Source organism: Neopsephotus bourkii, unplaced genomic scaffold (assembly GCF_033783945.1).
Source record: "Neopsephotus bourkii isolate Nb327-2 ecotype Australia unplaced genomic scaffold, CSIRO-AGI_Nbou_v1 NB_1769, whole genome shotgun sequence".
Lineage (NCBI taxonomy): Eukaryota > Metazoa > Chordata > Aves > Psittaciformes > Psittacidae > Neopsephotus > Neopsephotus bourkii.
The window spans coordinates 55,667-79,062 of NW_026902243.1; the positions used below are offsets into that span (position 1 = coordinate 55,667).

Sequence of the window (23,396 nt, forward strand, 5' to 3'; positions counted from 1 at the left end):
CCGCACAGTCCAGTAAACCCGGTTGTCCCTGTCCTCCACCTGGCTGGAAGCAGGGCCCCTCCAATACTGGTCATAGTATTCTTCACTTAATTCTTGTAAAAGGGGATTAGAAATCCTGTCCATAGGGTTTGGAGTAAAATCAGCTCTTCCACTCTGTCTGGGAAAATGCCTGCCAGAGACTGGAGCAGCAACTTTCCTTGAAGTATCCCTATTTATGGTTGTTTTTCCTTGCAATTCATGTACCTGTACCTGGAGCATTGAAGTAGGTTTTCCATCCCACTTCCTCATGTCTTCTCCATGGTGCCACAGGCAAAACCATAGGGTATCCCTGGTATGTACCTTCTATATCTTCCCTCTTGAGCAGAAGGACACTTACTTTTAATAACTGAGAAATGGGTCCATACAAGTGGGGAGCAGGACTTCTCCTCCTTGAACTGCTGGAAGTCCCTGATAAAGTTTTCCACAGCTGAAATGATGGAGGGGGAGAGATTGTCTTGATGCGGAGGAGAATCAGAAGTATGTAAAACCTGCAGGTTGAGATAAGAACAGTTTAATAACTAAAATAAAATATAATAGTAGACATAATAACTACAAAAATAATCATTATAAGAATAATAGAGAACAACAAAAAAAGGAGAAATAAAAATTCAGAAAACACAAGTGATGCAGAATACAACTGCTCACCACCTGTCGACTGACAGCAGCGATCTGGGCCTTCTGGGTAACTCCCCCCAGTTGATCATCATAATAACGGCTTGACTTCACGAGCAAAGATTTGGGAAGGGCTTTACCCACACTTACTACAAGTGTGCTGATGACTAAAAAGGCCAATGTGAGATAGTCAAATCCTGATGCAAAAAGCACAGCGAAAGGTCTCCTTGGGTGGTATGGGCGGGGCGCGATTCTTTCTTACGTTGTCTTTTCTCCTCGAGACTAGTTCTTCGTGAGCACTCAAAGAAGTCAACAGCATTTTGTATGGTGTGTCTCCAAGTCTCCCGATTGAAGGCCAAGGTGGACCACTGATGGTAGTCAGTATGGCCAAGGCTAAGTTACTGTTTCAGGGAATCCTTATATCTCTTCTTTGGGGCACTTATCTTGCGGCTACCAGTGGCAAGTTCACTTTAAAACACAATCTTAGGGAGGTGGTGAGACAAAGGGGCACAAAATCACAAAATGGGATATAGAAACCTCTATCAGTAGCTTTAAGTAATGTTAAGTTTGATGGCTTTGTAACAGTAGCAATGGAAAATTACTGAGGTGCTTGATACATAGAGAAAAAAAATAGAGTACAACTGGAGAACATACTGAGAATTCTCACAAGATAAATCGTTATAGTTGGCATAGTTCTAAGAAAAACAGTCTAGAAAAACAGGACACAGGGATAAGGAGTATCTGAGAATGGCAGGTGTCCAGGATGGGCTACAGTTAAACTGACTGATAAGTAGGAGGATAGGAGGATTATTGTGTCTCTGGTGCTAACGAACCAATTAAACTGGTATGAGCATCTACTGCGCGTGCTTCAAAGGCTGCCAGAAGTGATGAAGATTGTTGAAAAAGTAAACGACCCTCAGAGACCACCACCACAATTCTGTACGCATGCGGGGAACTCTCTGGAAAATGATGTAATCCATATGTAGCCTCATGAATATGTATGTATGCCCAGGAACTATATAAGGATGGCTTGTATAGCAATACGGGGAAACACGTTAGGAGGATTTATCCCCCGTGTCTCCCGGCGCCTCAATAAAGAATACCTGCTTGTCAACTCAAAAACTTTGTTGGCAAGTTTGTTCCTGGAGTTTTCTCCGAATCAATTTGGCGACCCAGGTGGGACCCTCTCTGCTTGGCTGCAGGACCCGCTGAGGACAGGGCTCCCTAGGGCCCTCGGGAATTTTTCCCGGAGGGACCCCTCAACTCATTCGGATCGCTGCGGGAGCAGACAAGGACCATCTCATAAAAGGTATTCTTTTTTTTGTATAGTCTGTAAGGTGCAGGGGGCACCTCGGTTTGGTAAATTGGTTTGGTAAATTGGCTTGGTAAGCGTACGCATGGTTTGGAAGCCTTCCGTAAATCGAGATAAGAAATCTCGTAGGTAAAGGCGTATACCCGGCTGCTAGCGTCCGTTTGGTATACACCCACAAGAAGCAGGGGGCTTCTTGTGGTTTGGGTCCTGCAAGACGCAGGGGGTGTCTTGCAGAAAAAGGTTTTGGATTTTACTGGTATACACCCAAAGGAAGCAGGGGGCTTCTTGTGGTTTGGGTCCTGTAGGACACAGGGGGTGTCTTGCAGAAAAGGGTTTTGGATTTTACTGGTATACACCCAAAGGAAGAAGGGGCTTCTTGTGGTTTGGGTCTTGCAAGACGCAGGGGGTGTCTTGCAGAAAAAGGTTTTGGATTTTACTTGTATTTGATTTATTTTGTGGCTTGTTATATTAAGGATTTTGGTCTTGTGGTTTTGGTATCAGTGACAGACTGTTATAACTAAGCAGGGGGCATCTTGTGATTTAGGTCCTACAAGACACAGGGGGGTGTCTTGTGGAAATGGTTTTGGGTCCAGTGTGCTATCAACAGCCCATAAAGGATTTTATTCAGTGATGCTGTCAGCGGGGGTCCCTGAATAGGTTAGTAGAATCACCCTCCGATACAGTGGGCTGTTCAGTATGGTTCCCACAGTGGGACGCAGACAGGCTGGTCGGACACAAGGGTCTCATCCTTCCTGGGACACTGACAGGCTGGTCGACTATAAAGGGTTCAAGGAAACCCCCCTATTAATGTTACAATATGGTCTGAGCTATAAGGGTTAGGAAGTATTGCTTTTGATTCTACTGGTATTCGCTTATTTTGTGGCTTGTTACAGTAATGATTTTGGTCTTGCGATTCTGGTACTGGTGACAGGATGTTATAACTTTGTTATTAACTGTTGTTTGTTTGGTTGAATTTAAGTCTCTGTCTTTGTCTCAAGTGTTGTAAATGTGTGGAGTATGTCTGGGGATCCCATCTGTGTGTGTGTGTGTGAATGTGAGATTGATAATGGAAAATCAGCAGAGTGAAGAGATCTTGAAAAAGAGTCCTTTTGAGTGCATTTTGGCACACTGGAAAAAACTTGGAGGGTCTCCTGGGGGCTTGGTAAATAAGAAAATATTGGTAAAATATTGTAACCAATGGTGGCCTTTGTATACTTTGGAAGATCAGGAAAAATGGCCTAAAATTGGAACTCTGAACTATAATACAGTGTTACAATTAATGTTGTTTTAAGGGGGCAAGGAAAATGGGATGAAGTAATGTATGCAGATATGTTTTTCACTTTAAGAAATCACACAGAGTGACAGACTGAATGCAAAATTAATATAGCTCCACCAGATTCCTTAATTTTGGCTTTGGAAAAGGACAGGGAAAAACTGAAAGTTACGCTGGAGATGCTCAGCCTGTGATATTGGGGAAAGATGTTTAAAGTTAGAAAACAGTAATCAGGAACATAAGGTGGAAAATCACGTACTACAGGTACCTCCTAGAGGAGCACCCTCTGCCTCTGTCCTATCTGATATTGATAAGGAAGAAGAGATTTCTGTCACTGGCAACAAGCGGCACATTCACATTCAGAGTTAAGAAGGGGTTAAACCAGAAGCGCTCTTGCAGAGGCAGGCACCTGCAGGCCCTGCAGAGCAGGGTTAGCCGCTGTGAGAAAAAGGAAAGAAAAAAAAGGAAAACCAAGGGGGAAAGGAGGGGAGCTCGAGCAGCTCCTGTGTTTGAGCGTGGGAGGAGGGATGTCGGGAGGAGGTGGGGGAGTGGGCTCTTCTCTTCTGTGGGACCGGACCGGTGTGCGTGCTATGGGGGGTTTTGGACGCTGGAAGTGAGACTGCCTGGGGAGGGCAGTGCCATGGAGTGGCTCCGGTGACTGAACTGGAACTAAACTGACGGGGACCTGGGGAATCTACCCTAGCAGATCCACTGGTTACATTAAGACTATGAACTAGGGGAAATAAAGTGGAATTTTAGTGGATACAGGAGTAACTTATTTGGTGTTAAATAAGAGAGAAAAGAATTCGTTACAGATGTGGGAGCTACTGGCCACCAAGGAAAAGAGGAAAAAAAAAAGAAAAAAAAAAAAGGCATTCTTTTTGGAACCTTTAAAGTACAAATTGGGAAAACAAATCGGAATGCATAAATTTTTATGCATGCCAAATTCTCTAAAATCTTTGTTAGGGCGAGAAGCAACATTTAAAGAAGGCAAAATGGAATTCAGAGTTAAAAACAATTAATTGCAGTTTTGAGTTTAATTCAACAGAAAAGCAAAAAGGAGGACCTCCCTGAAATAGAATAAATCCTTAATCAGGTATATGTGGGAGTATGGGCATCTGAAGTTCCAGGTAAGGCAAAAAAATGCTTTGCCTGTTAAAGTGGAAATAAAAAGGGGGGGCCCTACCCAATTAGAATAAAACAGTATCCCTTCAAATTAGAAGATCAAAGGGAATTAAAAAAAATGATAAATTTTAAAATATAGATTATTAATTGAATGTGAATTGGAATATAATACTCCTATCTGGACAGTAAAGAAATATGATGAGAAAAGTTGCAGATTGGTTCACGATCTCAGGGCAATAAACAGAATTGCAGAGGATATTCGTCCAGTAGGAGTTAATTCGTATGACTGATTGACTAAATTGAATAATAATCAGAAATGGTTTGCCATCCTGGATTTAAAGGACACTTTCATTTGCTTGGGATTGGCAAAAGAATGCCACAATTATTGGCTTTCAAATGGGAAAACCCTGACAGAGGAAGGGAAATTCAATTAACTTGGACAGTTTACCTAAAGGGTTAAAAAAAAAAAAAGTCCGGCAATTTTTGGAAATCAGCTAGCATGAGAACTAGAATCATGGAAGCCACCTATTCAAACAGGACTCTGTTACAATATGTGGATGACCTGTTAATTGCTACAGAAACAAAGGAAGAATGTATCCAGTGGACAGTGGAATTGTTAAATTTTCTGGGACTGAATGGTTATCGGGTATCCAGACAAAAGGCCCAACTAACCCAAACCCGAGTTTCCTACCTAGGATATGAAATAACAGGAGGACAGAGAGAACTTGGAACTGCTAGAAAAGAAGCCATTTGCCAGACTCCAAGACCATCGACCGTGAAGGAGCTCCGGACATCCCTGGGAATGACTGGATGGTGCAGACTTTGGATCCATGATTATGGGGTTCTGGAACAATCGACAGAACCACTAACACACAACTGCTTGACCACCATAGAGACTGTATATTCGAGCCAACCAGACTTGAAAGAAAAACCCCTGGAAGATGCTTATTCCTGGTTTACTGATGGTAGTAGCTTCATGCAAAATGGTAAATGAAAGGCAGGATATGCCATTACCACCACTTCACAGGTAAAATAAAAATAAAAAAAAAAAAATTCTAAACCTTTACCTGGTAACACCTCTGCCCAGAAGTCAAAAATAACAGCATTAGTAAGAGCCCTGGAACTGGCTAAAGATAAAAGGATAAATATTAGGACTGATTCTAAATATGCATTTGGTGTGGTCCATGTCCATGGTGCTATCTGGAAAGAATGTGGACCTTTGAACACACAAGGGAAACAGATTAACTATGCTACAGAAATTCTACAATTACTGGAAGCTGTTCAGCTACCTGAAGAAGTAGCTATTATGTACTGTAAAGGGCATCAACAAGGTGACTCTGATCAAGAAATTGGAAATAATTTGGCCAATTTTGAAGCCAAACGAGCAGCTGAACAATTTCAAATCATGTCCTTAATCCCTGATGGCAAACTAACAATTGAAAAATCTAAACCTAGATATTCAAAAGAGGATAGAAAATTGATTGAGGATCTAAAGGGACAGGAAAATAGAGGGTTGGGCTCAAATACCTGGTGGGCGAATTGTAATCCCCTATAACCAGCTCTGGATGTTAGTTCAGGAAGAACATAATAAAACTCATTTGGGTAGCAACTCTTTGCATAAATATTTAGACAAACAAATCTGTACACCACAGTTCAATTAGTGACAAAACAATGTCAGCTATGTCTTAAGAATAATCCTAAGACTGAAAATAGAAATCAAACTGGGACAATTGGGAGAGGAAGTTATCTGGACAGCAGTGGGAAATAGATTTTTCTGAATTACCAAAAAAAAAAGGGGGGGGGGTGTTATCAATATTTATGGGTATTAATGGATACTTTTTCAGGCTGGCCAGAAGCATTCCCTTATAGAATAAATAATGCAAAACAAGTGATTAAAATATTATTTAACGAGATAATAAGCTCGTTTTGGGGTACCAGAGGCAATTTCTTCTGACCGAGGCTTGCAATTTAGTGCAAAATTGTTACAAAAAAATTACCAAAAAATTAGAAACTGATTGGCAACTACATGTTCCATATAGGCCTCAGGCCAGTGGGCAAGTAGAAAAAATGAACCATCTGATTAAACAACAAATTGGTAAAATATGTCAGGAAACTAATTTATATTGGTACCAGGCATTACCACTGGCTCTATTAAGAATTCAAACTAAACCCCGGTTAAAAGAAGAGGTTAGCCCATTTGAGATTTTGTATGGAAGCCCGTATCAGTCCCAGTTTAACGGAGAAAGTCTTCAGGAATTGGAAGAAGACTATCTCCAACAGTTTCTGATCAATCTGGGGAAACAATTGGAAGAGATAATAGGGAAAAAAAACAAGAGGTTTGGATTATCCAATTCACCCTTTCAGATCTGGAGACTGGGTTTATGTTAAGAATTTTTCAGGAGATCCTCTACAGGAGAAGTGGAGCGGACTATATCAGATATTATTGATCACCTTTACAGCAGTGAAGATAAAGGAACAACCTGCTTGGATACATTATTCAAGAATAAAGAAAGCACCAGAGCCAGAGAAGACATGGCGGATCGAACCTTCAGTACCCTTGCGTATGAAATTGTGTCGGTCATAATTTGGACTCATATGATAACTGGCGCACAAGCTTGGGACCAGAACTTATACCTGAAATTAGTGCAGAATGTTACTATTGTTTTAATCATAGTGACTGTTGGGTGTGTGCACACTTGCCTAAGTCAGGAGAAAGCCTGGATCTCCCATTAATTGGAGTTCCAATTCCTAACACTGTCTCATGGACAAATTTGTGGGTGAACACTAGCAATCTGTATTCGAAGGAAAGGTTAACATTGGGAATAGTTAATCCTAACCCAGGTAATAAATACTACACCTGTGCACAAAAATATATTACACCAGGAACCAGGGTAGGAGATCAGGCTTGTTTAAATGCCATAGATGTAAGTCACCATTCAAATTGCAATCATACAATTAATATTGTATGGTATATGGTATCGTAGTTTAGTGATGGCCTGTTCCTAAAGGGAAAGGATGGTATTGGTTATGTGGAAAAAATGCTTATAAGATTCTACCCCCAACTGGAAGGGGGCATGCGCCTTAGGTGCTATAATACCCAATTTTACTATCATCAACAGGTACCCTTCTGGGACCTGGATTAGAAGTTTTGCTAAATGAATCAAGTGAGGGCTTAACCCTATTATTGAACAGCACAACTCATTTCATAGTTTTGTAAAAGGGCTAATTTCATCTTTTGCAGTAAGTGAATTAGAGAAGGCAATTATAAAATATCTCGGCAACCATAGAGGAAATGGAAAGTAAAAACATTGATATAATCCAGGCAGAACAACAAGAGATAACTAGCCTATCTAAGGTAATATTACAAAACCAAATGGCTCTAGACATGTTACTGTCATCACAAATAGGGGTTTCTTCCATAATCAATGAAAGTTGGTGTTCCTATACAGACTAAAGTGGCAGAATTGAAACAGATCTGGAGGAAATTTGGAAACAAACTAAGATATTTCATAAAATGGCCATGGATGACGCCTCCTGGGGTTTTGAAGAAACATGGAAAAAGTTAACTTCATGGTTACCCAATCTCTCCTGGTTGAGGCAACTGGTTGCAGGAATATTGGTGTTAATTATATTAATATTGATTACTTGTGGTATGATACAATGTTCCCTCTGGTGTTGTAAACGGTCTATGATAAATTACGAAGATTGGAAATGGAATGAAACTAAGCACCAGGTAAAAATGGAAAATTATTTCAAAAAGACTTTTGATGGTAATGGTAATATATAAAATGTTGCAAAAGAATTTGCAAAAGGACAGAAAAAGGGGGGAATTTGAGACAAAGGGGCACAAAATCACAAAATGGGATATAGAAACTTTTATAAGAAGTTTTAAGTAATGTTAAGTTTGATGGCTTTGTAACAGTAGCAATGGAAAATTACTGAGGTGCAGGATACATAGAGGAAAAAAACAGAGTACAACTAGAGAACATACTGAGAATTCTCACAAGATAAATCGTTATAGTTGGCCTAGTTTTAAGAAAAACAGTCTAGAAGAACAGGACACAGGGATAAGGAGTATCTGGGAATGGCAGGTGTCCAGGATGGGCTACAGTTAAACTAAATGATAAGTAGGAGGATAGGAGGATTATTATGTCTCTGGTGCTAACGAACCAATTAAACTGGTATGAGCATCTACTGCGCGTGCTTCAAAGGCTGCCAGAAGTGATGAAGATTGTTGGAAGAAGTAAACGACCCTCAGAGACCACCACCACAATTCTGTACGCATGCGGGGAACTCTCTGGAAAATGATGTAATCCATACGTAGCCTCATGAATATGTATGTATGCCCAGGGACTATATAAGGGTGGCTTGTATAGCAGTACGGGGAAACACGTTAGGAGGATTTATCCCCCGTGTCTCCCAGCGCCGCAATAAAGAATACCTGCTTGTCAACTCGAAAACTTTGTTAGCAAGTTTGTTCCTTGAGTTTTCTCCGAATCAGTGGTGATCCTTCATCCTGCAGATGTGCCCTGCCCAGCACAGCTGCAATTTCAGCAATATGGCCTCAATACTGGTGACCCCTGCCTGTTCGAGGACAGTAACATTAGACACATAGTCAGTCCACCGGATGTTTAGAATTGGATGGAGGCAGCGCTGATGAAAGTGTTCAACGAGTCACAGGTGATGGCGGTAGACGACCCATGATTCAGACCCATATAAAAGAGTAGACAGTACAATGGCTCTATAGACACTTATCTTTGTACTTTTCTTCAGGTGTTTATTGCACCAGACTCTTTTATGGAGTTTTCCAAAGGCTCTATATGCCTTTGCTATTCTGTTGTCTATCTCTTTGTCGATCGTGGCATCCGAGGAAATGATGCTTCCCAGATATCTGAACTGCTGAACTGACTTAAGCTCTGACTCTCCAATAGTAATGTGGGGATGATGGTAATTTTCTTGTGTTGCAGGTTGGTAGAGAACTACTGTTTTCTTCAAGCTGACTTCCAGCCCAAAAAGCTCAGCCGCCTCCGCAAAGCAAGATGTTAAGCGCTGCAGAGCTGCTTCTGTGTGGGCAACAAGGGCGGCATCATCAGCAAAGAGCAGTTCACGGACAAGATGGTTTAGGGTCTTAGTGTGGGCCTTTAGTCACCTTAGATTGAATAGGCTACCATCAGTAATATATCAAATATAAATGCCGTTTTGTTCATCGACGTCTGCCGTAGCCCTTTGGAGCATCATTCTGAAGAAAATGGTGAATAGAGTCGGTGCGAGCACGCAACCTTGTTTCACACCATCGGTTATTGGGAAAGGCTCAGAGAGCGCATCGCCATATCTGACTTGGTCTTGCTGATCCTCATGTAACAGAATGATCATTTTGAGGAACTTGGGGGGACAACCTAATCGTTCTAAGATTAGCCACAGGCCTTTCCTGCTCACAGTGTCAAAAGCTTTGGTGAGGTCAACGAAAGTTACATAGAGCCCCTTATTCTGCTCTCTACACTTTTCTTGCAGTTGTCTGAGAACAAATACCATGTCTGTGGTACTACTATTAGCTCTGAAACAACACTGACTTTCAGGTAGAAGTTCTTCTGCGATTGCAGGTACTAATCTGTTCAATAGTATTCTTGCAAGAATTTTTCCATCAGTGGAGAGCAGAGTTATACGTCAGTAGCTTGAGCAGTCTGACTTGACACCTTTTTTCTTATACAGAGTGATGAAGATTGCATCATGAAAATCTGATGGTAATTTACCTTGTTCCCAACAGCACACAACTAGTTCATTAAATTTAGCATTAAGTGCATGGCCTCCGTTGTCCTGGGTTTAGCAGTAGCAGTCATTTTTCTCCTTCTTGGTACTTTGTGCAGTGCTGGTTTTTTTGACTTTCGGCCTGGGAACAGAGCTGATAACGATGATGTTTTGGTTTGGCCACGGACTTTGTGAGCCTCATGCTCTGCCAGGGAGGAGGGAAGCCGGGAGGAAGCAGAGACAGGACATCTGACCCAAACTGACCAAAGAGGTATTCCATACCACAGCACGTCATTCCCGGGATGTAACTGTGAGTGACCCGGAAGGCCTAGGGACTGCAGGGTTGGAGGAGATATCGGTCAGTGCTTGGTTGGGCTGTGGGGGCAAGTTATCGGTTGGCTGGTGGTAAGGTGTTGTATTCTCTTCCCTTGTTATATCCTTTATCATTATTATTATTGGTGGTAGCAGTAGTGATTTATGTTATACCTTAGTTTCTAAACTGTTCTTATCTCAACCTGTGGGACTTGCATCCTTTTCGATTCTCCTCTCCGTCCATCCGGGAATAGGGGATCGAAAGAAGGGGAGGGGAGTGAGTTAAAAGCTGTCTGGCTGGGTTTAAACCACGACAGATTTCAGGTGGGACTCCGTGAATCCCAGCTGCCTTGCCAGTTTTCACCTGCTGTATAGCCTTAAAAGTCTCTTCCATGGTAGGGGCTAAATCCAATTCATTTTTCACCGAATGTTGTAGAATGTGCTGGATTCCTTTGCCTTGGACTACATGGTTAGCACTAAAGAGTGTTTGAAAATATTCAGACCAACGATTCAGGATGGATCTTCTATCTGTAAGCGTTTGGCCATCTGCACTAAGTAAGGGGCTTTGAACCTGAAATGTTGGTCCATACACTGCCTTCAGAGCCTCATATAATCCACTGTGGTCACCCAGATCTGCACATAATTGAGTCTTTTCTGCTAGGTTGAGCCACCACTTGTTCAGGATATCTCTAAGTTTCTGTTGCAGTTTGCTACATGCAAGACGAAAGACTGCTTTTCTTACATGGCAAAGTGGCTGAGCGAGTTGTGCTTGATGAGCAGATCTCTTCTTTGTCAGCAATTCCTGGACCTCCTGGGTGCTGTCGTCAAACCAGTCTTTGTTTTTCTTTAAGGAGAACCCAATTGATTCTACGGAGGTCTGCAGGATGCTATTTTTAATGTGTTGCGAAAGCGCTTCAGGAGAAGAATCTGTAAGCTGGTCTTCAAGTCTAGTTTGAAGGCTAGCCTGAAAGCTGTCCCTCATTGCAGCTATTTGGAAATTATTAACATTGAGCCTCCTCCCCGGAATGCTGCCCCTCTTAGGTTTGGGCTTGAAGTGGAAATTAAGTTTGCAACGCACAAGGCGGTGATCTGTTTGACATTCTGCACTAGGCATCACTCGGGTGTGACAGACATCACGAATATTTCTCTGGCGCACTAAGACATAATCAGTAAGATGCCAATGTTTATATCAAGGATGCATCCAGGTTGTCTTCCAGCTGTCTTTCTGCTGGAAAATAGTGTTAGTGATGGTAAGCTGCTGCTCTGCACAAAATTCTAGTAAGAGGAGACCGTAATCATTGCAGCTACCAACACCGTGCTTGCCTACTACTCCTTTCCAGGCTTCAAAGTTCTTACCTACTCAGGCGTTGAATTCACCAAGGATTATGATCTTATCTTCTATAGGAACCTTTTGACTCAGGTGACGCAGGTCGGAGTAGAATTTTTCTTTTTCTTCAGGGTCAGCTTGCAGAGTTGGAGCAATTTGGTGGCCTTCTATGATGGGGCTACAGAACTGATGGACAGCGGTAAAGCAGTTGATGTCATCTACCTGGATTTGTGTAAAGCGTTAGACACTGTCCCACACGACATTCTTGTCTCTAAATTGGAGAGACATTAATTTGATGAATGGACCACTCAGTGCATAAATAACTGGCTGGAGGGCCGCACACAAAGAGTTGTGGTCAATGGCTCACTGTCCGGCTGGAGAGCAGTAACGAGTGGTGTCCCTCAGGGATCGGTGTTGGGACCGGTCTTGTTTAACACCTTTGTTGGTGAGATGGACAGTGGGATTGAGTGCACCCTCAGCAAGTTTGCTTATGACACCAAGCTGTGTGGTTCGGTTGATACGCTGGAGGGAAGGAATGCCATCCAGAGGGACCTTGACACGCTTGTGAGGTGGGCTGATTCCAACCTCACGAAGTTTAACCATTCCAAGTGCAAGGTCCTACACCTGGGTCAGAGAAATCCCAGACACAGCTACAGGCTGGGCGGAGAAGAGATTCAGAGCAGTCCTGCGGAGAAGGACTTGGGGGTGCTGGTTGATGAGAAAATGAACATGAGCCAGCAGTGTGCGCTTGCAGCCCAGAAAGCCAACCGTATCCTGGGCTGCATCAAAAGGAGTGTGACCAGCAGGTTGAAGGAGGTGATCCTGCCCCTGTATTCTGCTCTCGTGACACCTCACTTGGAGTACTGTGTACAGTTCTGGTGTCCTCAGCATAAAAAGGACATGGATCTGTTGGAACAAGTCCAGAGGAGGGCCACGAGAATGATCAGGGGACTGGAGCACCTCCCATATGAAGATCGACTGAGAAAATTGGGGCTGTTCAGTCTGGAGAAGAGAAGGCTGTGTGGAGACCTCATAGCAGCCTTCCAGTATCTGAAGGGGGCATATAAGGATGCTGGGGATGGACTCTTCATTAGGGACTGTAGTGATACGACAAGGGGTAATGGGTTAAATCTTAAACAGGGGAAGTTTAGATTGGATATAAGGAGGAAATTCTTTCCTGTTAGGGTGGTGAGGCACTGGAATAGGTTGCCCATGGAGGTTGTGAATGTTCCATCCCTGGCAGTGTTCAAGGCCAGGTTGGATGAGGCATTGCGTAATATGGTTTAGAGCGAGGTGTCCCTGCCCATGACAGGGGGGTTGGAACTAGATGATCTTAAGGTCCTTTCCAACCCTGACTATTCTGTGATTCTATGATTCTATATATGCTGAAAAGAACATGTTGCTTGTTGTGTAGTGGAAGACATAGGTAGATAATACGATCGGAATGACCTATCGGCAAATTTTCAAGTTTAGAGATGATAGAGTTTTTAATCATGAAACCAGCTCCAGAAAGATGACTTTCGGTTTTGGATTTGCTTGACCCAGTAGAGTGTATAGCCGGCACCATGTTCATCAAGTCTACCTTCCTCATGAAGGCAAACTTCACTGAGAGCAGCAATATCGATGTTCAGTAGTGACAATTCGTGAGCAATTAGCACAGAACAGCGCTCAGGACGCCTGCTGTTCTCTGTATCAAGCATGGTTTTGATGTTCCAACTTGCGAGTGTCAATCTGGACTCACCTTTGGAGGCAGCTGTATGCCTTTGTCTCTTTGTCTTTAATCGACTGCAACAGAAGATGCCCGTTGGCCGTGGCTAGTCAACCAGGTGGAGGGGGAGATGAGCTTTGGTTAGGCCACCTTTTCTAGGCCTCTCTCCATATGGAGCAAGCAGTGCTCTCCTTCAAAAGAAAGGCTGTTTGGTCATTCAGGATGTTGCCAACCCAGACTGTCGTCTCCTGGGTCAGTCTTGAGCGACCAATTTCCTGAACCGCCTGCATGCAGGGTTGAGTCTGCGACTTCCAGTGCACCTTATCACCTGCTGTTTTGTCCCTTGCCTGTCGCTACAGGGCTTTGCGAGTGCGGGTAAACCCTTCAGACTTGCACAGTTGACCTTTTAGGTGAGGCACAGTGTGCGCAGAACTGGCCCCATCCTTTACACCTGAGGTTTATCTGCCAGAGCCTAGCGAGCTTGGATGGTGACAACAAAGTCCTCAGGTCGTAGGTTTGATTAGAGTGTCCTTCTCTTAGATGGATGGCCTTACAGGGCTATACAAGCTCCATCTGCCCAGGTTTGACATTAGTGTTGTCCTTCTCCTAGGATGGTTGCCTGAAGGCTGGTGAGCCCATCCTGCCCATGGACACACTTTGTCTGACCATTTAGTTGAGACCTGTCTGGCATGGGAGACCCTACTGGAGGCATGTGCCACCACCAGCATAGCTCTCAACCTCACAAGGGCACTCAAGCTCTTTCCCCACGACAAGGGGGTGTCCACAAAAGAGCCCCCAGTTGATATACTAGGAATAACATGCTGTGGTATGGAATACCCCTTTGGCTAGTTTGGGTCAGGTGTCCTGTCTTTGCTCCCTCCCAGCTTCTTGTGCCCCTCATCACTGGCCGATCATGAGAGACTAAAAAGTCCTTTACTTATGGCAAGCACTGCTTAGCAACTGCTAAAACATCAGTGTGCTATCAGTCAGGATTAGTCTCACATTAAATCCAAAACACAGCACTCTACCAGCTACTAGGAAGAAAATTAACTCTATCCCAGCTGAAACCAGGACACATGTAATTTGTTTATTAGTAGCATGAAAAATAAGGGCTGAACAAGTTGTCAAGCATTAGTTTTTGTAGACTTTTACTAGTTGGTTTTGCATGCATGCTTAATTCATGTAGAAGTATAAAAAGATGAAGTATTTTTTTCTCAGGTATTGTAGGCATTTTATACTTTTTCTGAAAAGAATATACACTGAAATTTCTCTGGAGACTCATGAGATATTGATATCTTAAATTCTACTTATAATTGTATATCTGATTGATAAACTCTTATAAAGGTAAAAGTATTATTTTATATTGACACAATAGTTTAAATACAGGATTTTTATTAATGGAACTTTTCTGACAAGCCAGTGTCAAGTATTAGAGTATTTAAAAGACTGAGACTTAATATTTTAGTCTTTCTGATCAGCCTAAGAAAAGGGATTTACATATTCTTTCTGAAGTTAATGGATATATATATTAATGGTATAGTTTATTGAACTAATCTAAAATTATTCTAATGTTTAAATGATGATGATGTGACATAAAATAATTTCTCAGTCAATTTTGGAGATGTCTGAATATGTCAGATGTAAGCCTTTTTGCAAAGTAAGGCTTTGCTTAAATGTTGTTAGTATAGACTTGCCATGTACTTCATTATCTATAACTAGTGTCAAACCACTTAATTCCAGCTACAAAGTAGCATTTGGTAACTTGACTATGAGAGCATGATCTGAAAACATTTTTATAACTTTTCTATGCATGGACATAGGCTACCTCTATTTTCAGGTTCTATTTATTATGTCCAACTCCAAAAGTCTTAGTAATTTGATCTTTCTGTAACAGTTAGCATTTTTAATTCAATATTGTTAGAGAACTAGTGTAGGTTAACTATTTAAAACATGGCTGTCTTGAGCCAACAGTAAAGACTTGTTAATAGCAGTGCTAATGCTATTTAGGGGTTTAACAAGTTCTTTTCCTATTAGTGTTAAAAGTTTTCAGTACTGTATTTTGTCTTTGCTTACCTGCAGTGATCAGAACAAGACTGGGTGAGCATTCCATGTTGAAATGACCATGAATAGAGCACTCCATGCTGGAATGAAGGATCTACAATCTTTTTATGGCTGATGTTCTAGGCTTTGTATACTGAAGTAGTGTTTTGACACCATGTCGTGGTTTAAACCCAGCCAGACAGCTTGTTACCCACTCCCCCACTTCTTGCCCTCCCCCTACTCCTGGGGGAATGGAGAAGAGAATCAAAAAGAAATGCAACTACCACGGGTTGAGATAAGAACAGTTTAGTAATTAAGGTATAACACAAATCACTACTGCTACCACCAATAATAGTAATGATAAAGGAAATAACAAGGGAAGAGAATACAAGACCTCATCACCAGCCGACCGATAACTCACCCCCCCAGCCCAACCAAGCACCCACCCATACCTCCTCCAACCCTGCAGTCCCCTCTGCCCTTCCGGGTAATTCCCAGTTCCCCCCTCAGCATGACGTGCTGTGGTATGGAATACCTCTTTGGTCAGTTTGGGTCAGGTGTCCTGTCTCTGCTTCCTCCTAGCTTCCCCTCCTCCCTGGCAGAGCATGAGGCTCACAAAGTCCTTGGCCAAACCAAGACATCATTTTTATCAGCTTTGTTCCCAGCCTGAAAGTCAAAACACAGCACTGCACCAGCTACCAAGAAGGAGAAAAAATGACTGCTGCTGCTAAACCCAGGACACACCACAAGGCTGAATATTTAACACTAGCTCTCTCCTGAATTTTCTTGAAAAATCAGTAATTATAAATAGATGCATTGATAACATGTAAATGGCTATTTTATTTGCTTGCTATAGAAGAGGAAGAATGTGTACAACTTTGAATCACCAATGTTGGTTACTGCTTTAATTTTAAACAACTTGCAGAATTTCACTATCAATGTTCCTAAGATAGTTGTGCAGGTATTTTGTATGTCTAAAAAGCACAAAAGACAAATGCGCATACAGCATACTGTATGTGCTTTATATGCAGAAAAGTCTGTGTGGTATTTGGGGGGGGAGGCAGTTCAGTAAAGCCTAGGTGACTTACTAGGCTGTATCAAAAGAAGAGTGGCCAGCAGGTCAAAGGTGGTGATCCTGCCCCTCTACTCTGCTCTCGTGAGACCTCACTTGGAGTATTGTGTACAGTTCTGGTGTCCTCAACAGAAAAAGGACATGGAACTGTTGGAGCAAGTCCAGAGGAGGCCATGAGGATAATAAGGGGGCTGGAGCACCTCCCATATGAAGACAGGCTGAGAAAGTTGGGGCTGTTCAGCCTGGAGAAGAGAAGGATGTGTGGAGACCTCATAGCAGCCTTCCAGTATCTGAAGGGGGCCTATAAGGATGCTGGGGATGGACTCTTCATTAGGGACTGTAGTGATAGGACAAGGGGTAATGGGTTAAATCTTAAACAGGGGAAGTTAGATTAGATATAAGGAAGAAGTTACTTACTGTGAGGGTGGTGAGGCACTGGAGTGGGTTGCCCAAGGAAGTGGTGAATGCTCCATCCCTGGCAGTGTTCAAGGCCAGGTTGGACAGAGACTTGAGTGACATGGTTTAGTGTGAGGTGTCCCTGTTCATGGCAGGGGGGTTGGAACTTGATGATATTAAGGTCCTTTCCAACCCTAACTGTTCTATGATTCTGTTCTATTGGCAGGTTTTGTTTTGCTTTGCATGTTCATAGTTCATTTCTACTTGTTTCTATAATGAATCATCTTGTTACATAAAATGTCAGTTAATATCTAAGGGCTGTCAATATTGTTATGACTTTGCCTTTTCTATTGTCTTACTCTTATGAAGATCTTTGGCTCTGAAGGAGTAATAGTGTGAAAAGCTTTATTTTTTTTCCAGATATCTTTATATTTATATTGTATTTTTTAGTTATGTAATATGTGGTACAGAATTTTTGTTATTAAATATGATCTAGAAATTTCTAGGAAGATTCTGTATGAGAGGGCAGGAGTGCCTGAAAGCTCTAAGTCTGTTATATATATACCAGTATATATACAGTATACTGTCTGTTCATGGCATATGTGGACTGTCCTGCGTGACATCTGGGGCTTTCTCAAAGCTGTGAGAAGATACACTATGATGTTTATTGAAGTAATTTGGACTGCATAAAACATTCCCAGCCTTGAATGAGTACATTGTTTTCAGATCCTGCATGTGTTTTCCTCACCTTAATAAAGCCATGCTATGAATTTTGTATAGAAAATGAGTTGCACCGATACTTGCCTCTTGATCAAAAGACCATCAAAGTAACAATGATAGTCTTATCGGAAAGTTCCCTCTAGTTGCTGTGAGAACTTAAATGTCAGATATTTGCCTGCCTTTGATTTTGGAGATGCTCATTAAGAGCGGACTCTGGCAGACAGGTACTGACTTTGAGGTCTTGTATACATGTCCTATAGTTGGAAACTTCACAGATTGCTGGGTGTTTCACTGACCTATGTATCTCAATAAAAAAGTTTCCAATTATTTCTTTTTTCCAAAAGGAAACTGAAAGTCTTATTTGATATAGTATGATAGGTGCCTGAAAATAGATAAAAGATTGTAACTTAATGAAGATTTGGTGAATATGATCTGCACAGTGTTGAAACATGCACACTGATGTCATGCTCAATAACTCTTTTTGTTTGCCTTTTTCTAATGGTGTGCATGGAATATGCCTTATTAAAGAGTTATTCTATTAATTTGAATATGTAGAAAAGTTCCTATGTGTTAGAGCTAGTAAGCAAATAAGATGAAATTTTGTACATTTACTATATCACTAGTTTAACTCCTTATTTGCCAGTTCTTGTAATTGTTGAACACAGGCAAGTAACTGTTTATTAATTTAATTGGATGGCTTTATTTTACAAAGGTATGGGAAGCTTACAAAGCAGTATATAAATCTTTTATCATTAGCTGCATATGCACTAAATGTGTTGTACTTCTGCAATTTATTCTGTAAATAAAATTAAACTGCAGATACTATTTGTAAATAATTTTTTACATTTAAATAAAGGCACTGATACTTCACTACAGCTATCCCTGCTCAGAGTTGTAAGAGGTTTTTTAATGAATACAGAAGGAGTTGAAAGATTAAGAAATAGGTATAAGCTGACCTCTTAAAAAATAAATGTAATAAGGCAGCTCTCTGCCAGCCTCTTAGATTGTCCACGTGCAAGTAGCCATTAGGCCTTTTCTACCAAAAATTATCTTCCTTTTATAGTTTTATAAAATTTTCCATCTCTTGAGCCCACCTGTCTTTTAAGTCACTGCCAAATATCTATGCACTATGAGTTCTCTTCTTCCTGTTAGTGGATCTGTAATATTTGTACAGCTGTGGTCTTTGGAGAAGCAGCCTGTGACTCGAGAATGGCTGTTTTGATAACCAATTTGAAGGTCTGAGAACATAGCTATCATCTTCTCCATGAGATATTGTTCTCTAAATATCTGAATCTGGAGAATTTGGATGTTACTGAACTAGATCTGAAGGAAATTACTTGGTAGGACTTGTATTGGGAATGAGGGTGACAAATAGTCATTGTTAACCTCTCTAAGAACCTGAACATCTTATTTTGACATATTTATCAGTGTAAAATGTGATGCACTTCGGAAAAAAAATAAACTACCACAAAACCTTTTACTTAATTGGGCTGAACTAGCTCTGGTTTACCTGAAATTGTACAGAATCTCTTTAAACTAATCAGACTGTACACCTGTATTTTTGTGAAGTTGTACAGATAACACTGTATTTTGAATTGCCATTATTAATATACAGATTCAAAACATGAATACCTTGAGAGTATAGCTCCAAAGCGCTTCAGGACAAGAATCTTTAAGCTGGTCTTCAAGCCTAGTTTGAAGGCTAGCCTGAAAGCTGTCCCTCACTGCAGCTATTTGAAGTTTTTTAACTTTGAGCTTTCTCCTCAGAATGCCGCCCCTCTTAGGTCTGGGCTTAAAGTGAAGGTTAAGTCTGCAATGCACAACACATTGACATTCTGCACTAGGCATCACTTGGGTGTGACAGACATCACTAACGTTTCTCTGGCGCACTAAGACATAATCAATAAGGTGACAATGTTTAGATTGAGGATGTATCCAGGTTGTCTTCAGGCTGTCTTTTTGCTGAAATAGTATTGGTGATGGTAAGCTGCTGCTCTGCACAAAACTCCAGCAAGAGGCGTCCGTTATCATTGCAGCTACCAACACAGTGCTTGCCTAGTACTCCTTTCCAGGTGTCAAAGTTCTTACGTACTCGGGCATTGAAGTCACCAAAGATTATGATCTTATCATCTATAGGAACCTTTTGAGTGAGTTGACACAGGTCAGTGTAGAATTTATCTTTTTCTGCAGGATCACCTTGCAGAGTTCATACAATCATAGAATAGTTTGGGTTGGAAAGGACCTTAAGATCACCTAGTTCAAACCCCCTGCCATGGGCAGGGACACAACACACTAAACCATGCCACCCAAGACTTTGTCCAACCTGGCTTTGAACACTGCCAGGAATGGATCATTCACAACTTCCTTGGGCAACCCATTCCTGTGCCTCACCACCCTCACAGGAAAGAATTTATTCCTTATATCCAACCTAAACTTCCCCTGTTTAAGTTTGAACCCATTACCCCTTGTCCTATCACAACAGTCCCTAATGAAGTGACAATCCCCAGCATCCCTATAGGCCCCCTTCAGATACTGGAAGGCTGCTATGAGGTCTCCACACATCCTTCTCTTCTCCAGGCTGAACAGCCCCAACTTTCTTAGCCTGTCTTCATATGGGAGGTCCTCCACTCCCCTGATCCTCCTCGTGGCCCTCCTCTGGACTTTTTCCAACAGTTCCATGTCCTTTTTGTGTTGAGGACACCAGAACTGCACACAGTACTCCAAGTGAGGTCTCACGAGAGCAGAGTAAAGGGGCAGGATCACCTCCTTCGACCTGCTGGTCATGCTCCTTTTGATGCAGCCCGGGATATGGTTGGCTTTCTGGTCTGCGAGTGCAAACTGCCGTCTCATATTCCTCATTGACCAACATCCCCAAGTCCTTATCCTCAGGGCTACTCTAAATCTCTTCTCTGCCCACCCTGTAACTGTGCCTGGGATTGCCATGACCCAGGTGTAGGACCTTTTACTTGTCATGGTTAAACTTCATTAGGTTGGCACTGGCCCACCTCACAAGCGTGTCAAGGTCCCTCTGGATGGCATTCCTTCCGTGCAGCGTATCAACTGAACATTACTGAGCAGGTTCCTGAAGAGGGCAAAGTCTGCTCTTTTGAAGTCCAGGGCAGTGAGCTTGCTGCATGCTGTTCTCATTGTCCTGAGGATTTCGAATTTGACCATCTCATGATCACTGCAACAAGGTGTCGTGGTTTAAACCCAGCCCTGGAACATCATGTTTCCAGACAGCCGTTCCCTGTTGGTGAGCAGGAAAAAAGTTGGTGTCTTGCAGAAAAGGTTTTGGATCTTGTTGGTATTTGATTTATTTTGTGGCTTGTTGTATTAAGGATTTTGGTCTTGTGATTTTGGTATAAGTGACAGACTGTTATAACTAAGCAGGGGGCATCTTGTGATTTAGGTCCTACAAGAAGCAAGGGGGTGTCTTGTGGAAATGGTTTTGGGTCCAATGTGCTATCAACAGCCCATAAGGGATTTGATTCAGTGATGCCGTCAGCATGGGTCCCTGAATAGGTTAGTAGAATCACCCTCCGATACAGTGGGCTGTTCAGTAATGAACATTTTCCCACAGTGGAACACAGATAGGCTGGTCAGACACAAGGGTCTCATCCTTCCTGGGACACTGACAGGCTGGTCAACTATAAAGGGTTCAAGGAAACCCCCCTATTAATGTTACAATATGGTCTGAGCTATAAGGGTTAGGAAGTATTGCTTTTGATTCTACTGGTATTCACCTTATTTTGTGGCTTGTTACAGTAATGATTTTGGTCTTGTGATTTTGGTACTGGTGACAGGATGTTATAACTGTGTTATTAACTGTTGTTTAGTTGAATTGAAGTCTCTATCTCTGTCTCAAGTGTTGTAACTGTGTGGAGTATGCCTGGGGAATCCCATTTGTGTGCATGTGTGTGTGTGAATGTGAGATTGATAATGGAAAATCAGCAGAGTGAAGAGACCTTGAAAGAATACTTCTGGGTGCATTTTGGCACACTGGAAAGAACTTGGAGGGTCTCCTGAGGGCTTGGTAAATAAGAAAATATTGGCAAAATATTATAACCAATGATGGCCTTTGTATACTTTGGAAGGTTAGGAAAAATGGACTAAAAATGGCCTAAAAATGGAACTCTGAACTATAATACATTCTTACAATTAATGTTGTTTTAAGGGGGCAAGGAAAATGGGATGATGTATGCAGATATGTTTTTCAATTTAAGAAATCACAGAGTGACAGACTGAATGCAAAATTAATATAGCTCTGCCAGATTCCTTAATTTTGGCTTTGGAAAAGGACAGGGAAAAACTGAAAGTTAAGCTGGAGATGCTCAGCCTGTGATATTGGGGAAAGATGCTTAAAGTTAAAAAACAGTAATCAGGAAGACAGGGTGGAAAATCACGTACCACAGGTACCTCCGAGAGGAGCACCCTCTGCATCTTTCCTATCTGATATTGATAAGGAAGAAGAGAGTTCTGTCACTGGCAACAAGCGACACATTCACATTCAGAGTTATGGAGGGGTTAAATGAGAAGCGCTGTTGCAGAGGCAGGCACCTGCAGGCCCTGCAGAGCAGGGTTAGCCGCTGTGAGAAAAAGGAAAAAAAAAGGGAAAACCAAGGGGGAAAGGAGGGGAACTCGAGCAGCTCCTGTGTTTGAGCGTGGGAAGAGGGATGTCGGCAGGAAGTGGGGGAGTGGGTTCTTCTTCTGGGGAACCAGATAGGTGTGTGTGCGTACTATGGGGAGTCTGGACGCTGGAAGTAAGACTACCCGGGGGGGGCAGTGCTATGGAGTGTCTTCGGGGGCTGAACTGGAACTAAACTGACAGGGACCTGGGGAAATCTACCCTAGCAGATCCACTGGTTACATTAAAACTATGAACTAGGGGAAATAAAGTGGAATTTTAGTAGATACAGGAGTAACTTATTTGGTGTTAAATCAGAGAGAAAAGAATTTGTTACAGATGTGGGAGCTACTGGCCACCAAGAAAAAGAAAAAAAAAGAAAAAAAAAGAAAAAAAAGAAAAAAAAAAGAAAAAAAAAAGGCATTCTTTCTGAAACCTTTAAAGTACAAATTGGGAAAACAAACAGGAATGCATAAATTTTTATGCATGCCAAATTCTCTAAAATCTTTGTTAGGGCAAAAATCAACATTTAAGGAAGGCAAAATGGAATTCAGAGTTAAAAACTATTGATTGCAGTTTTCAATTTATCTTTAATTCAATAGAAATGCAAAAAGAAGGACCTCCCTGAAATAGAAGAAATCCTTAATGAGGTATATGTGGGAGTATGGCATATGAAGTTCCAGGTAAGGTGAAAAATGCTTTGCCTGTTAAAGTGGAAATAAAAAGGGGGAACTACCCAATTAGAATAAAGCAATATCCCTTCAAATTAGAAGATCAAAGGGAATAAAAAAAAATTGATAAATTTTAAAATATAGATTATTAATTGAATGTGAATCGGAATATAATACTCCTATCTGGACAGTAAAGAAATATGATGGGAAAAGTTGCAGATTGGTTCACGATCTCAGGGCAATCAACAAAACTGCAGAGGATATTTGTCCAGTAGTAGTTAATTTGTATGACTGATTGACTAAATTGAATAATAATCAGAAATGATTTGCCGTCCTGGATTTAAAGGACACTTTCTTTTGCTTACCATTGGCCAAAGAAAGCCACAATTATTAGCTTTCAAATGGGAAAATCCTGACAGA

General features: G+C 41.8%; 1 protein-coding gene across 1 annotated transcript in view; it reads left to right on the forward strand.

The window, feature by feature from the left end:
• Positions 1–16,998, forward strand: part of LOC133226179 (ceramide transfer protein-like) — a gene marked incomplete at its 5' end in the record, with an annotated part of 71,848 nt that extends 54,850 nt beyond the window's left edge. Inside the window, 2 exons of the mRNA XM_061379387.1 lie at positions 15,533–15,673; positions 16,244–16,998. The remainder of the gene's footprint in view (positions 1–15,532; positions 15,674–16,243) is intronic.
• Between the last annotated feature and the right edge of the window lie 6,398 nt (positions 16,999–23,396).